This window comes from Falco peregrinus, chromosome 3, assembly GCF_023634155.1.
Source record: "Falco peregrinus isolate bFalPer1 chromosome 3, bFalPer1.pri, whole genome shotgun sequence".
NCBI lineage: Eukaryota > Metazoa > Chordata > Aves > Falconiformes > Falconidae > Falco > Falco peregrinus.
In genome coordinates this window covers 62,646,372-62,662,620 of record NC_073723.1, presented here as the reverse complement: position 1 = coordinate 62,662,620, position 16,249 = coordinate 62,646,372, and positions in this window count along the sequence as shown.

The window sequence follows — 16,249 nt, the reverse complement described above, 5'->3', positions numbered from 1 at the left end:
GATTTTGCATGATGCTTGGCACTGCCACACTGGTAAAACCTTTAGACAAGGCATAGGCAGTAGTATGGGCTTTTCAAATTAATTTTAAGCAGTAAAGAATTTGGGATTGTGTCTGTCTTTCATGACAGTCTCTTGTAATTGCATACCAGCCTGATGGCAGGTTCTGTTCTAACCTCCTGATCTCATATGGGGTGGTGGACTAGCTTTTAGCTTTAATTGTTTATTTTGAAAATGTATTATGGACGTATGTTCCAGCACAAACAAACTACTAGGCTGCAGCAAGGCTTTTACAGTCAGTCAGATTCTACTGTCCTTGCTATTTCTCCTTCCTCCAGAGGCCAGACCACACTGCTGCTCCTCCACCCAAGCCCTCTCCCACACTCCTCAGGGCTATTTAACCCCTTAGCAGGAATGAGCTACAGCTGCACATCATCCATGTCAACCAACCCACTGCCTTCGAGGCAAGGCCACAGCTGCATGTTATCAATGCTGATCAACCCACTGCCTTCATTCCTCTACAGTTCTCCCTTTTTGTTTTTAACCAAAAAGGCCATGTCTATCACCCATTGTAGGGCCCTTGGCAGGATATTTGGAAAGGCTGTTCAGGTTGAGTTAAGAAGGCACAAAGCTACATCTGATTCAGGCCCCACACTAGGGTCATCCAGGTGTTCTGGCTCCCCTCTCAAGGGTTCTGTGGAACAGCCAGTATCTGATGTCCTCTTGTCAATTCTAGGATCTAAACCAGGCTTAACACACCTAGCAGGAAGCCACTGCGACCCTGCATCTGTGGAGACACAAGCATACCCTCATCCCTAGGTAATTAAATCCCACAGGCCTGTCCATTTTCTCTTTTGTAGGTCTCACATTAAGACCTTTGTTCAGATAGGAGGATCTCCTCCCTGCAAAGACAAGAAATGCAAGATAATCACAGAACACTTTCCTGGCTGGCACAGTCAAATGATTCAATGTATAAACAGCTTTCCATAGATAAGCTTGTGGAGTCTCAGAACCCATTCCCCCTTTTTGTTTTTCAAGAAGTAGCTTTAAAGTATGATGAACACATTCCACAATGGCTTGGCTAGTCAGGGAATGTGGGATGCCAGTAACATGTTCCACCCCACAAGAGGCAAGGAACCTGGCCATGTATGCAGATGAATATGCTGGTCCATTGTCTTGAGACACTTCAGAACCCCCAGAACAGCCCAAGCCTGTTGAAGATGTGAAATGGCGTTCAGAGCCTTTTCCCCAGTATAGGCCGATGCCCACACAACTTTTGAGAAGGTATCAACGGAGACATGAACATACTGTAAACAATCAAAAGGAGGCACGTGTGTGACATCAGTTTGCCACAGATCCAAGGCAGATCCAAGGACTGATATCTGCATGGATTGACCCCTCGTGGAAACATCAGTCCAGGACCCAAATGCTGACACTCTGGACAAGCAGTGATGATTGATTTTACATCTGCAAAACATACTTTAAATTGATGGACCAGTGCCCAAGCCCCCTGATGAAAAAATTGATGAGACATGAGGGCCTGTCATATCAGATCCAGCACTGGAGGAGTCCAAATGGGAGCTGCAAGAGCATCAGTGCAGGCATTTCCTTCACAGACAAATCCTGGCAATCCAGTGTGACTGCGGATGTGCAGAATGTAATATCTATGTTTATGTTGGCTCACTATTACCCATAATGTTTTTAATAAAAAAAATAGTCGTTCTGAATTTACCTCCTTCAACAGCATGCAGTCAACTCATTGCACAACATCCACAACATAAGCAGAGTCTGTATCAATGTTTATACCACATTGAGAAAACATTTTATAGGCAACAATGGCAGCACTAAATTCAACCAGTTGAGGTGATCCCTGTGTTAAGTGTATCAATTCTTGCCATTGCTTCCCATCATACCAAGTGACCACTGCCTTTCCCAATTTCCCAGAAACATCTGTAAAGACTGTAGGGCCTTGCACTTGGCTATCTGCTGCCAGCGGCTTTTGAAGTATTTGTATGTCCAAATAAGTTTGTAACAATTTATGACTGGGAAGATGATAGGATATTTGTCCCTTAAATCTTTCCAGAGCTAACCTAAACTGTAAAATGTTTGCCAAACACCAGCTTACGTAATCACATTCAATGGGAATTATCAGGTAATTGGGATCTTGGCCCACAAGCTGAACATACCATGTACATCCTTTGGCAATGATTTTTTGATACTAGTTCAATCTGAGTGGTCACTGTCTTCTGTGGTTGTACAGATAAAAAAAATAACCATTCTAAGACATGTAGTGGATCCTGCCAGCACTCATTCCATTGGCCAAACAGTCCCATGGGATGATAGTTGGCAATGACAACATATAAACTTATCTGAGATTCTAAGTCTACACAGTGCACCCTTTTTTCGTTGCAGACCATTGGCCACCCTCTCTAGGGCTAAGGTGGTTTCTTTAGCTAGTGATCAGGGAGACATTAAATCAGTGTCACCCTTCAACAGATCAAAGAGTGGTTTCAATTGTTCTGTTGTAAGGCCCAATATGGCCTTACCCAGTTTATGGTCCCTAATAATTTTTGCAAATCATTTAAGGTTCTGACATTTACTCAGAGCTGGATAGACTGTGGCTCAAGCATTTGATCTAGCACTTCAACTCCAAAGTATTTCCATGGAGCATGTTGAATCTTTTCTGGTGCTATACATAGCCCAAAGGTGGCCAACAACCATTGCAAAACTGGATATACTTGTTGAAGTTCAGCCTTATTTGCAGGTGATACAAGAATAACATCCATATAATGATAGCAATACACTTGCTGAAATTGTTCCAGTACAGGTGACAATGTCCTTGCTACATACCATTGACATATAGTAGGACTATTTTTCATACCCTGCGGCAACACTGCTCATTGGTATCACTTATAAGGAGTCATATTGTTTCTGCTAGGTATTGAAAAAGCAAATTTACATTTATCAGCTTCATGTAAATGAATATTGAAAAAATATTTTAAATCAATTACCAAAAAGCCCCAGTGATGATCCGGTGAAACTGGGAAAGGCATGCTCGATTGCGGGGCTCCCATTCCCTCCATTACATCATTTACTTTCCTTAAATCTTGTAACAGGCACCATTTGCCTGATTTATCACAAACACAGGGGTATTCCAAGGACTGTGGGAAGGTTCAAGGTGTCCTTGTGCTAATTGTTCAAGGGCTACACATTTCTCAGGAAGGGGCCACTGTTCCACCCAAACAGGGGTAGGTATCTGTCTTCCAAGTCAAAGGCAGAGTAGGTCTTTGTACACCCTCCATCACAGTGGCTCCTATTAAAAATCCTTCTGGGTACCAATGATAACTCCCCATTGTCCCAAAACATCCTGTCCCCACAAATTCAGAGGGGCATCAAGCACATAGGGATGGATTGTTGTTGTCTGGCCCTCAGGGTTTTGAACTTGCACCATATACCGACTTCAGACACTATGTCGCACCACCCATTCCCATCAATATGCAACCTGTTGAACAGACAGGCCAAGAGCAAGGCCAGATGCACACAGATATAGTAGTTACATCTGCTGCTGTGTCAATCGTTCCAGTTCTGTGTATTGCAGAAGGGATCCCTTTGGCAAAGGTGATTTTACAGGTTGGAGTTGGTTGAGCATTTTATACACTGAGTCCAGAAAATCTGTGGTGTTCCTGTCAAACCAAACCCTTCTTTGCCCCGGACTTTGTCATGGGCATGATTAACTCATGCCCAGAAAGGAATTAATTGTGCAATCCAGCTACCTTCAGGAATTGGCTTGGAAGGGATCCACACCATTGCTTGAATCTGGCCCATACAGTCTGCATCAATGGCTTCTGGTAAGACAAACTAACCTTGTAAAATTACACTAGAACATCCAAGCAACAGCACACTCCATTTATTGCTGATAAGGTCCCACTGAATGCTGTGGGACCTTATGTACTTTATCATCCTCTATTGTGATGGTGGTTGCTGTGATAACATCCAATCCAGCACTCCCTGAAGTTCAGGCTGTGAGTCGACTGCATAAGCCTGGAATTTTTGTAGAGGATTCATTTGTATCACCACATGGTTCCTCTCCGTGTTCCTCCCCCTGTTTCTTTGCTTTCTGTTGCCACCTGCAAGTAACTGTCCTTGAGTGTTAAATTTAGATCTACAGTACTTTGCCAGATGCCCTGGTTTGTTACACCGACAGCATACCAAACCAGAGCCAACAGCCCTTCCCAGCCCCGATCTCTTTGGACAGTCCTTTATGTGACCTTCTTGCCCACAGGTGTAACAACAGCGGACGACCCTGACTGCATCAGCAAAGGTCTTTGCCAGACACTCCATTTGGAAGGCAGCAGTTCCTACCTTCCCACATACATCCATTAGTTCTATTAAAGTGGGATTACGATTCCCCGTGCCTGCAATCACCTTTCTAGAATCCTCACTTGCATTGTCCTTAGCTAATCGAAGTAACAATGCCTCCTTAGCTGCCCCATTCTCTATTTGCTTACCCAAGGCATCACTCAACCTATCCAGAAATTACATGTGCCCCTTATTTGGACCTTGTTTTATTATGGTCCATGATTGTTGTGGAGCACCATTATCTGGGACCTGCAATAAAGCTTGGAGAGCTAACTTTTCCCTGCTGCAGGACTAAAGGATGTAAGTGAGTTTGTAACTAAGGAGAGTTAACTGGAGCCTCCCCCATCAATTGTGGAATCCCTGCCCCAAAACGTGGATCATCCTGGGGGTATTCTAAATTCATCAATGATTGCTCATTTGCCAAGCACTTCCAATTTGACTCAAAGACTAGCATTTGCATAGGGGTCAATATAATTTGTGCAATTGTATGGCAATCACAAGCAGTAAGCTCTGTTGTGAAAAGACTATATATAACAATGATTGAGCATAGGGTGAGCATATTCCATACTGTATACAGGTTGATCTTAACTCTTATCACTCCCCAGTTGAAAGGTTCCCACTTGGGGGGAGCATTACCTTCCTTTTGAAGCACTGGGCAGGCTAACACCCTGCCCCCCATGGCAGCTGCAGCATCGATATCCCCTTCCATGAGTGCTTGCTCCCACATCTTTTTCCAGAATTTGGCAGGATCTGGTCCTGATGCTGTAATTTGGACTAGCTGTTGAATGTGAAGGTCTCCTTCAATAAACCTATCACATGTGGCTCGGGATCACAGTCAGGCAACAGGACAATGACCGGATCTCCTTGCCACCCCAATAGGAACCAACTCTGCCTGCTTGACCAGGTGCTGCTCCGCTCCTCCTGCCGGCCCCAACTGCATGAATCAGGCGATGGCAGAGAATCTGATGGCACCGAAGGTACCTTACTGGGTATCAAGTCTGCAACTGGGGATGTTGCTATTTCAACCGCAGCCTTCATCTCCCTGTCCGATTCTGATTGTTCTAGTAAATCTAAGACCAATCTCCATGTTGTCAATGATGCTGTAGCAATTTTGTTGCCTCTTGTGGCAGCCCCAAAATGTAACATTTCAGGCTTTGCCATATCTGAATGCTTGTGACATTTTTCACTATAACTGGCAAATCATTCCTTTTACACCACCCCAGCAGAGATCTTATTTCCGTCTCATCATACTTTATGCCTCTATTTTCAATGTCTATTAGCATTGTTAATATAGGGTTTGTCTCTCTGTCCACTTCTGATTGTTCTAGTGAATCTTTGATCAATCTCTATGTTGTTAACAAGGCTGTAACATTTTTTCTCCCCGAGGCAGCCTCAAGAAGTATCTCTCCAATGCTTTGTCATATCTGAACGCTGAAAACCTTTTTCACCATAACTGGCAAATTATACTTTTTACACCACACTAGCAGAATTCTTATTGCCATTTTATCATGTTTTACACCTCTTTTTTCAAATATATCCATAAGCATTGCAAATACGGAATTTGTCTCCCTATCCACTTTCAATTGTTCTAGTAGGTCTAAGACTAATCTCCATGTTGTTAGCAATGTTATTACAATTTTATCCCCCTCAAAGCAGCCTCAAGAAGTAATTTTCTAGCATTTTGCCATGTCTGAATGCTGGAGACATTTTTCAGCCTAACTAACACATTGCACCATCCTAGCAAAGTTCTTATTACTTTCTTGTTATACTTTATGCTTCTTTTTTCAAATAGATCTATAAGCATTTTTAACATAGAATTTTCTTCTTCTGTACCCATACCAATTAGTCCCCATCTATGTTGGGCACCAAAAGTTGCCATTTGAGTTATGATGGACAACAAATATTGCAATACACCCATATCAATTAGTTGTCAACAGCTCACCTCTCAGTGTTGGTTATGGGTCACAGGTTCTCCCACTTGTTTCAGCTACATTGGGCACCAGTTGTAGTCAGAGTCCAACTCAGCCTCACACAGGGCACCAATTGTTGCAGTACAGGCAGGCTAGTAGGCTGCAGCAAGGCTTTTACAGTCAGTCAGATTCTACTGTCCTTGCTATTTCTCCTTCCTCCAGAGGCCAGACCACACTGCTGCTGCTCCTCCTCCACCCAACCCCTCTCCCACACTCCTCAGGGCTGTTTAACCACTTAGCAGGAAGGAGCTACAGCTGCACATCATCCATGTCAACCAACCCACTGCCTTCGAGGCAAGGCCACAGCTGCATGTTATCAATGCTAATCAACCCACTGCCTTCATTCCTCTACAGACATATATTCCTCTCTTTCTTTCTGGAGCCAGGTAAGTTATATTCTTTAGAATTATTAGTACAGTTCATAGAGGTATGTCTTGTCACAGTAGCTGGAGACATTTTATTCCCTGCTGCTGTCTTTTGATGTGGTTTCTTCATCAGTCCAAACTAAGAGCATATGGCACTGCACTAAGCAAATCCATGAAGAAATTTCATCTGATACCTATTACAAAAAAAACACCCACCACTGAAAAACCCCAACATCTTTCCTCTTGTCTTGTAACCTGCCTCATCTTGCAAAGTAAAACTTGCCACGGAATGATTATACTGTCCTCAGCACCTTGCATTTTTTCCTAATAAACTTATATCTTTATTTTAAAAGTATCTTTTTTTGGAGATCTCTGCAGAGCTCTATTGTATTTCTATCCCATGCTTTGTGCTTTTCTCAGGACACCTGAGCACTTTCTCTGCATAGTGTTCTGCCCCACAGCTGGCTGAAATCAGAGGCAGTTACTTTGACAATGAGTAAGTGGGAACTTATTCAGAGCTGAACGTGAATAAAAGATGCATCCATATCTCTAACAAATAAAGGGTGTATTTATTCAAAAGAGGAGTTGTGTCTAAGAATTATTAAATATTCTGCAACCAGCTCACATATTAAAAAAAAAATAATAATATTGATGATGACTATGCATCATCACTTTCGTTGTGATAAATAGTGGTGAGAGAAAGATAAGATATAGGCCTGGAACTTAGGACAACCAATTATTTCTGTAGGTGTTTTAAAATGCATCAACAAAGAATATGAATTTCCACACAGATACTAACAAAACTTATTCATAACTTTCATTGTTCATCCACCTGATTTTGGTCAGTTACTTATTAAATATGCACTACCTTTATCCGTGCTTGAATAATAGTAATCCTACATTTTAAAATCCGCTTAAGCCCAACATAATGCTGTTTGTTTTCTTCTGCTTGAGGTTTTTCTAGATACCTTTTTCTTCCAGGATGCTAATAATGAGGAATTCTGTCTTTTACTGAGGATTTAATATCAGGATGCTTGTACTATTACACATGCTGTCAGTGGGATGTCTTGCTTGGTGACATCCTCCATGATTTGGCTTAATAGAACCACCATAGACTCAGCAGGAGTATGATTTATTTTGAGTATTTCTCCATAATACAGTTATTTTTGTATGTTTCCCCCTACTTACATAGGAAGAGTTCCTGCTTTTATAAAGGGAGAAAATCTAAATGGCAACTCAGACCATTACAGTTTAAGTTATTAATGAGCACAGCATAATTCACCTCTGAAAATTAAGTTCTGCCACAGATTTCCATGGGACCCTGAACAATTTATTTAACTTTTATTTGCCTCAGTTTCTAAATTTCAAAGGTAGACAACTACAAACAATGTATTACTTATTTAAAACATGTTTTAAAAAATGGACTGGGGAAAACTTCAGGAAACAAAATTATTGTAATGTCTCTCCAAGCAGTCATTTACCTGTATGAAGCAAGCACTGTAATACTAGACATTTCATGCCTGAAATCTAAAGAGATTTGACCAGTCCCAGGTTTTAGCTTTCAGTATGACTGGCATAGAGACTAGCTTTTAAACTTCCTTGGTTTCGGTACCTTTCAAGAATTTCCTACAAGTAGCTCTTTCCATATTTTTATGCAGAGTTGTTTTGTTTTTTTTTAATTTCCATCTTGTATGTAGGGATAGGGGAAATATGTTCATTTTTAAAAATACGAAATGACAAATTGCCACCTCTGCTGGCAATGGGAAAGTCTGAGATTGTTCATTATGCATCCTGTGTGCAAAGATTAGAAATAATCAGGACAAATCTGGACCGAAAGATGAGTAGGGCAGAGAGTACTGGGTGCATCTTCATTAGTATTTGAGTTCACATCAGGAGTGTGCTTCTGAAGCAAAATTTCCCCATTTTCCCTGCTTAAGCTGCCAAACAGTCCTGGACTGCTTGGACCAGACTCCATTTAGGTGAAAGCAAATCAGCAAATGTACTCTGGGAGCACAAATTGTGGGCTCCACCTGCTCGTAAGGGCTCAGAACATGGGACTGGGCTAGTCTGATCTAGTCCGCAGTAAAACTCCCAAAGTGAGTGGAGAATCATAATCGTGCCCTCAGCACCAGCTGTTTGACTCCACCGACCTGTTGCCACTGGGTCTCACTGGCTGTCCCCCGGCTCTCCCCTCCCCTGCCCATGGCCCAGGACCCCCTTTCAGCTCCCCGGGGCCACCAGTCCCTGCCCCAGCAACGCCCCAGCAGAGCTGGTTTCCAGCTCCTCACAGCCCCTCCCTGCCCAGCCACGGGCCCCACAGAGCAAAACCCACCCACAGGCCCACAGCCTGGCCCAGCCCTGGCCTGTGTCTGTCCCCAGGGAGGTCCCCAGCCTGGGGGCAGGTGGGAGGCTCCCCCTTGGTTGCCCTGCTTGTGGCTGGGGCAGTGGGATGGGTCCTGGCTGCCAGACCCTGCCCTGTCACCCTTGGGGTCCCACAGGGTGCCTTCAGGTCCCTAGGATGAGTGTTTGATGTGCAATCTTGCCAGCTAGGATCTTTGTTCTTGGGATTTCTTTTGTTTGCCTATGGCCTCAATATAAAGTTCCCACATTCCAACCAGTCTCTGCGTGGGCCTGTGTCATAAGTGCACACTTTGTTAGATGAGTAATACAGATCCTGTGGGAGCTTGCACACAGATCTAGCCACCTCCAACCTGTGTTCAAAATATTCAGTGTATCCTTGTCAAAATTACCGTTTGCTGTTCATGTAGCGTCCAAGACAGAGGCACGTAGATCAAAATTAAGAACATCATGTTGCAGCATTTCCGAAGGAAAAAGGCGTACCATAGGTGTGATTAGGTATATACTCATATAGAAATGCAAGTCAAGATAATACAAGGTTGCATTAATATCATGTTTTAAATTCATTAAGGACACTTTCTTTCAGTTAAACTGTACCTCAGCTGGTGTTGCTATGCTCTTTTAGCTCAGTTTCACAAGCTAAAGTACTGTGAGTCTTGCACGTGTCAAAAGCAGGTCAGATTTATCTATTCCCTAAAATCTGCTGCCTGTGTTGTACAGGTGGAAGCCATGACAACCATTATCAAGTACATGAAGTCTGCATCCGAAGTTCAGGATGGGGCTAATGGCCTAGTCCTGCCCGACAAGTTGGCAGAGGAAAAGCTTTACTGTGCAGAGGTAGTGCGTTGATTTATGGGGTGAAAGCAAAATGGGATCACGTAGGAACTAACCACATGTACATGTGGCCACACTCACTTTGTCATGCAGTTGTTTTTGTAAGAGGTTCGCACTGACCTTAATGACCCCTGCTTGTGTAGTGCTGCTTGTGTATACTACAAGGTACCTTTTAAAAGTCATTAGCTGATTATTATTGAATACTGGAACCGCTGCGGCACAGCTGGGCAGCCTGCCCTGCTGGCACAGGCATGTCATTGCATGGAGAGGGCATGAAAAGTCTGGAGGAGCAACGTACTCGGGAAAGAGCACCCGAAATGTCTGTCCTTCAGGTCTTTCCCTGCAGTTTTGCGTTCCATATATAGAAAATGAGGGAACTGAGCAGCTGTCAGGGCAAGGTATTCTGTTCTGCATTCCTCTGAAAAAGAAAGCGTGAGCTCACCAGAGCTCAGTGCTGGCGGTGGCTTCTGGAGCTGTAACTGCCTCAGATTTGGGGGCAGGCAGGATGGAGGGGAGCAGGAGTAGTGAGTGAGACAGGGTGAGGGCAGCGCAGTGCTTCTGTAACTGTGCTGCCATTTCCCATGTCTGATGTGCTCTCCTCAGAGCAGTGCACTTACCTGTCTCTACATGAGCTCAGACTGCTCCTAATGACTACTAAAATAAAATGAATTAAAAAATACTAATTGTAAAGTTGTGTTTGGAAACTGACATCTGATGATGTATTTCTGTCCAGATATGAGTCCTGCTTTTTAACCAGCTTCCTCCCTAGTTCTCTATATGTTGTCACAGCAAGGTGCAGATATTTTGGATTAGTGACATATATTGCTTTCTACACACTATGAATAATTGTTTGAATATAAAATAAGATTATATTGAAGACATGAGGCATAAGAAATGGATTTTAAGAGGTGGATTAGAATAGAAAAGGTGCTGTGGGATGGTTGCATGCACCGCGGTGTCCTTGAAGCTGCATTTTGAGACAAGAAGACTCAGTGTATGACTGCCCCACTGAATCGCAGACAGAAGGGAAAACCCATGTTTAACCTCTGTGTTGAGGCAGGTTCTTCTTTAAATGTTAAATGCTTTAACCTTTTGTTGTTTCCCTAAAATGATTTTTAAGCAGCCCCTGCCCCTCCTCCCCTCCCCCCCTCCCCCCCAAAAAAAGAAAAAAAAGAAATGCTTTATATTGTATTCAATTTGCTAAAAAAGGTCTGCAGGGTTATTGCAATTTCCAGCACAATTAACCCAAATATCAAGAGCCCTAATTAGGTAGACAGAAAACTCTTACTAGCTGGAGAGTTAAATGAGGAAGCTAAAGAGTCAGCATGATAAAAGTCATAAAGCAGAAAGGTAATTTTGACAGCAGAGTTTTGAACATTTTGAATGGATTTGAGGAAGCTAGCTTAATCCTAGGAAACAAGGCTAATACCTGAAAGACAGAAAAGTTGGGATGTGTGAGGAATAGTGACTAGGTAAATCTCAACAGGGAGAACAGACTGCATGTGGAGAGATTTCAAAGGGAAACTAGCAAGGCTTGAAAACAGCCCGGATGTGAGAGACTTGTCCAAAAACCATCTAGGAGAAAAACCAGGAGTTTTCAGATTTTACTGCCTGCATTCTATCAGCAAAAGGTTTGCATTAATACTGTGAAAAAATTAGTTTTAAGATTTTGCTTGGAAATGGCCTCATAATCTCAACATCAGTAGTTGAGAGAAGGTTCTTAACAGTGGGTATCTTTGTTGGTAGCTTTTGTTTGGTTTTTTTTTTTTTTTACTTTCAAGCTCTTATAGTGATATTTTACACTGAAGTTTTTGAAGTCGATTATATTGGGTCATAACTTACATGAAATGGCATGGCTGTGGTTGCTACTTCCAAAGAATGACTAAGTCATAATGTAGTTCAACCAGTTACACAAGTGAAATGGGTTTTTAAATCAAAATACACTGTCAAATGAATAGCTCAGATCTCAACTGCTCTAAATGATTACCATTCCACGGCAGTCAATGTATTTACATAGATTTACTCTTGTGGAAGATTTGTCTTGTGTTTGAGTTGCTAAAATTTAATGTAGGCCAACATGTTCTTCTAGGCTCAGTGGGGCTTACAGACATTCACCCTCCTGTGCTGGTAGCTGTCCAGCTATGCCAAGTTATGCCAGAGCACTGAGAGAATGCCTCCTGCCAGATAGCTGGTGTACAAAGACACAGCTGCGGTTGATGCCCTTTCACAGGTTGTAATTTATTAATTGGATAGCTGCTTTTTAGGAAGACTTGGACATGTTTCTTTCTGCCTCCCCCTTCTTCCCCCTCACACCATCTCTTGGGTATATATCCCCCTAAGATCACAGTTAATGAATGTTAGAAGGATGCTGTATAAATAAGAGGTGCACGTACCTCTGAACACAGTTAGTAAGTGATGTTCTGGTAAGTAACACGCTAGAAAACTTAACACCATCCCTAAGTTTTGTAAAACAAATCATGCTGTGTGAAAAAAAAAGATCTTTCATTGTGCAGCTTTTTCCAAATTGCATGGATTATTGTTTATAGCTTGCTCTGGCATCGGCTTTACAAAAAGGAGTCATGAAGAAGGAGGAAAGGAAATTTCTTATCCTTTCCTCTGTGTGATGACAAGAAAAATTTCTTCTGTAAGTTTCACAAAGTCCTCATTCATGTAAAATTTCAGTTGCATTTAATCTGCTGTCACCATTGACTTTCATGAGAAGTTTTCCATGAGCCAAGAACTTGTATGTTTAGACACTAGAGAGATTTGGGTTTGTTTTTGAAGACAAGAGAGAATTTGTCAGGGTATGACTGACTTTCTAGATTTATGTTACCAGGAGATAACTTAGTTTATAAAATGTGTTTATGGAAGAACAACATTACTGATGCAATCCATTGTGAATTAGACTTTTCCAAACTACTGAGTAAGTGGATAAACACAGTGTAAGTGCAAAAAATCAGCTAATATATTTTGTGCATTTATTTCGACAATTACAGACCTGCTTTAATTATTTATGACCCTTCATGTATTAATAAATGATTTGTGGTGTATTTTATAAATAAAATGAAATCTTGGTATTATGTCAGCTCACCACAGACTCCTGTATTAAATCTTTGCTGAAAGGTGGGGAAAGACATTCAATGTTTATACAGATTATACAGTATAGCCACTGTATTCCACAGTATTAATTTGCCCACTTTCAGTCTGAATTGATTTTTTTATGCTGTCTGGAGTATCTGGAGGTGCCACAGCAGTTCTCTTGCCTGCATATTAAATGTGCATCTTCATTTCCTCTTGAATTGGCAACACCAGCATTTTTTTTTCTTCTCTACCGTTTGACCCTTCATAAAGATATTTCATTTAAGAATGCTTTTGGCTTAATTGCAATTGCCAGGGAGGGGTAAGGTCAGGCTGTTCTACAAAGGAGGATGAGCTGGGAGCAAAGGGCAACCCAGATGCAGGGGATCTTACTGAAAAGGTGCAATCCCACAGCTTTGGAGCAAGGCCATGCTGGTGACAGTGACAGGCCCTGCGGACAGTCAGCAATCATCAGACAAAATGAGGTCATAAACCTAGGATGGGGTTCATCCAGGGAGTACAGTAAATAAAAGCTGGAGACAGAGCTAGAGGCAGGGCATGGGACTGGCACTCTTGTGGTGTAGCTCAGGCAGGGACCAGCTGCCCAGGGCTGAGCTGAAACTGGGCTCCTGGACCCAGAGGCAGCAGGTATGTGGGTAGGCGTCCCAGGTTTGGCTGGTCTGGGCCATTAAAGTCCATTGGTGCATGCAAGGCCCTCACACAAATATTAGGACTGAACTATTTTATAAAGAAGTTAGGTCCAAGGAAAATTTGAACTAGGTGGTAGGTTTTCAGCATAATTTTAAATACTTGTATGAATGCTCCCAATGAGCATGACATCATTGGTCTGTACGTATGTTCACCCCTATGATAAATTGTGCTTGCTGGGCCAGATCCAAGACCCATGGAGGGCAACAGACAGCCCTCTATTTGTTTCTGTGATCTTTTGATAAACCTCCGTTGACCATACCAGTTATTTCAGGACTAAGGGACTGGTGCCCCATGATGCCAACTGGATGGCTGTCTTTCTGCAGATTCAGGAGGGAGTTTGGTAGTGCTGTGCTGTGTGACCCTAGTTTTTATACACACTGGTAAAAAAACCTTTCCCTGTATCAAACTGTGCCTGCATCGCTTTGAAGAGGAACATTGCTCTTTCCTTCTGGCACTGCCTTGTGCACTGGTGTGCAGTTCTTCATCTTCTTGTGCCATTCTGCTGTGCTATCCAGCCTCTTCCCGCACAGTTTTCCTTCTAGCTTGCTGCCAGGCTGCTGCCAGGCTCTGGATGAAGCTTTGTGCAGGAGAAATGTCAAAATTGTACTTGTTCCTTTTGGCTGTGTCAACAACTTGGTTTTGTACCAGTAAATTTTTTTCAGTGCTTTCTGATCTGACATGGTCAGAAGTATGTCAGCTGAGACAGGCAGCTCTTCATGTCTTCCTACGCAGGTCTTCACATTTCAGCCTTTTCCAGGTTTGTATCATCACCATTTAAAAGCAGGACTGAGAGAATGCACATTTTGAGTAGGACCTCTGTGCCCAGAGAGCAAAAATTAAGATGTTGATGGATGTCTTTTCATCTGGAAAGTTTCGGCACTCAGATAATATCTGCTTATTCTGCTCCCTTAAAATGGAAAAATGCTGAGATAGATGATTGTCATTTCTGCTGCTACAACTCAGTAGCACGGGTTGCCTATGACCAGGGCTGAAGATTTTACCTCTTCATCAGTGTCTTTTTAGCAGTGCTGGCAAAAAGGTAACCCTTCCCCGTAACAGCCCACAGCCACGTGCAGCAAATGCTTTTTGGAAGTCAGTGCAACAGGTGCATTTGTCCTGCTACATCTGTGTGCAGGCAGTGCCAGGCCCAAGCTCCGTTACTCTGCTCCCTGTATATCTGCTGTTTGAATGCTGTAATTCACACTGTTGCATCCCTCGAGTGCTATCCCCACCCTTGACTCCAAGCAGGCAAAAGTCACATGAGTCTAACAGCCACTGGTAGATATTTTTTTTTTTGTTAGCTTCCCTACCTGTGATGAACATAGATCCAACTTGTCCTCTCATTCAACAGAATCCTCTCTTTCTTTTTTCCTCCTTAAATATATTTTCTTCAGGTTTGGGCCAATGTTGTCTCTGTCATTATAAGACAACGATTCTTAGAAATATATTTCACACTCTTCATTGATCACTGAATAGCAGATGTTAAATTTAGAAACATAATGTACCCTCAGAGTTAATGGAGCATCAAAATATTGTACACAGCACTAGATTTGCCCTTCAGATGAGCAACTTTGATATCTTAATAGTGCACACAGATTGATTTTGCAGGTTGCATATCTAGCTAGTTTAGGTACGCAATATCCATTGATGCCTAATCTAAGAAATCAATTTTATACTGCACCACCTGCCCAGCAATTCTGATATAAATGAATGGCTAAGGCTTCTTGGGTAAATCTGTACATTTTGTGTTCTTATTTATCAGGGCGATTTTATTTTCTTATTTTTTATTTATTACTATCCATTTCTCCAGCTCTGTATGAATTCTTAGTGCTTCTCTGTTTTGAATTTTTTTGTTTACAAACAGTTTTTCCAATGGTTTAAATTACTTGTGTTTACCCAACACAGTATGGATTTTTAGTACCCTTCATGGTCACACTCTAAAAGCACTTAATGCTTTTAGCTAGCTCACTTACTGAGAAGTGTTTTAAATTAGAAGATATTATCTTGTCTCTTTTAAATCACAAGGGGCAGAGAACACTTGACCTCTGGTCACTGGAAATTGTGTACACTGAACATAGTGCCAAGTTCTCAAGGTCTTGAATCAGAATGCAAGTACAGGATCTTTTCTTTGTGTGCTATGTCATGTGCTAACAAATGTTTAAAAGTTGAGCTCAATAGGCTTTCCTTAATTAAAATTGTTTTAGGAGCTTGTTAAACTACCTAACTTTGTCACTGTATTTCCATTCTTATGGTCATTGGGATGCCACAGAGGAAAACCTATGCTTTCCAGATGGATAGAACTAACAATGCTGCAGTAACAACAGGTTTTTTTTCTTTTCCTGTGTTACAGAAAACTACTGAGAATTAAAATTGAAGTCAATCTATTTTACAGACAAAAATTCACGTCTCCAGGGAAGACTATATGAAAGCAGCATATGGAGAAAAAGAGCTTTAGAAAGTATGAAGTTCTCCTCTGTGACAGTATACTGCCTTTTTTGTGTGTGTGTGTCCATCCAGAGATGTAGTAGGAGAGGCAGTCTGTTATATCTTTTGCAATAGTATCTTCAGTACAGTGTC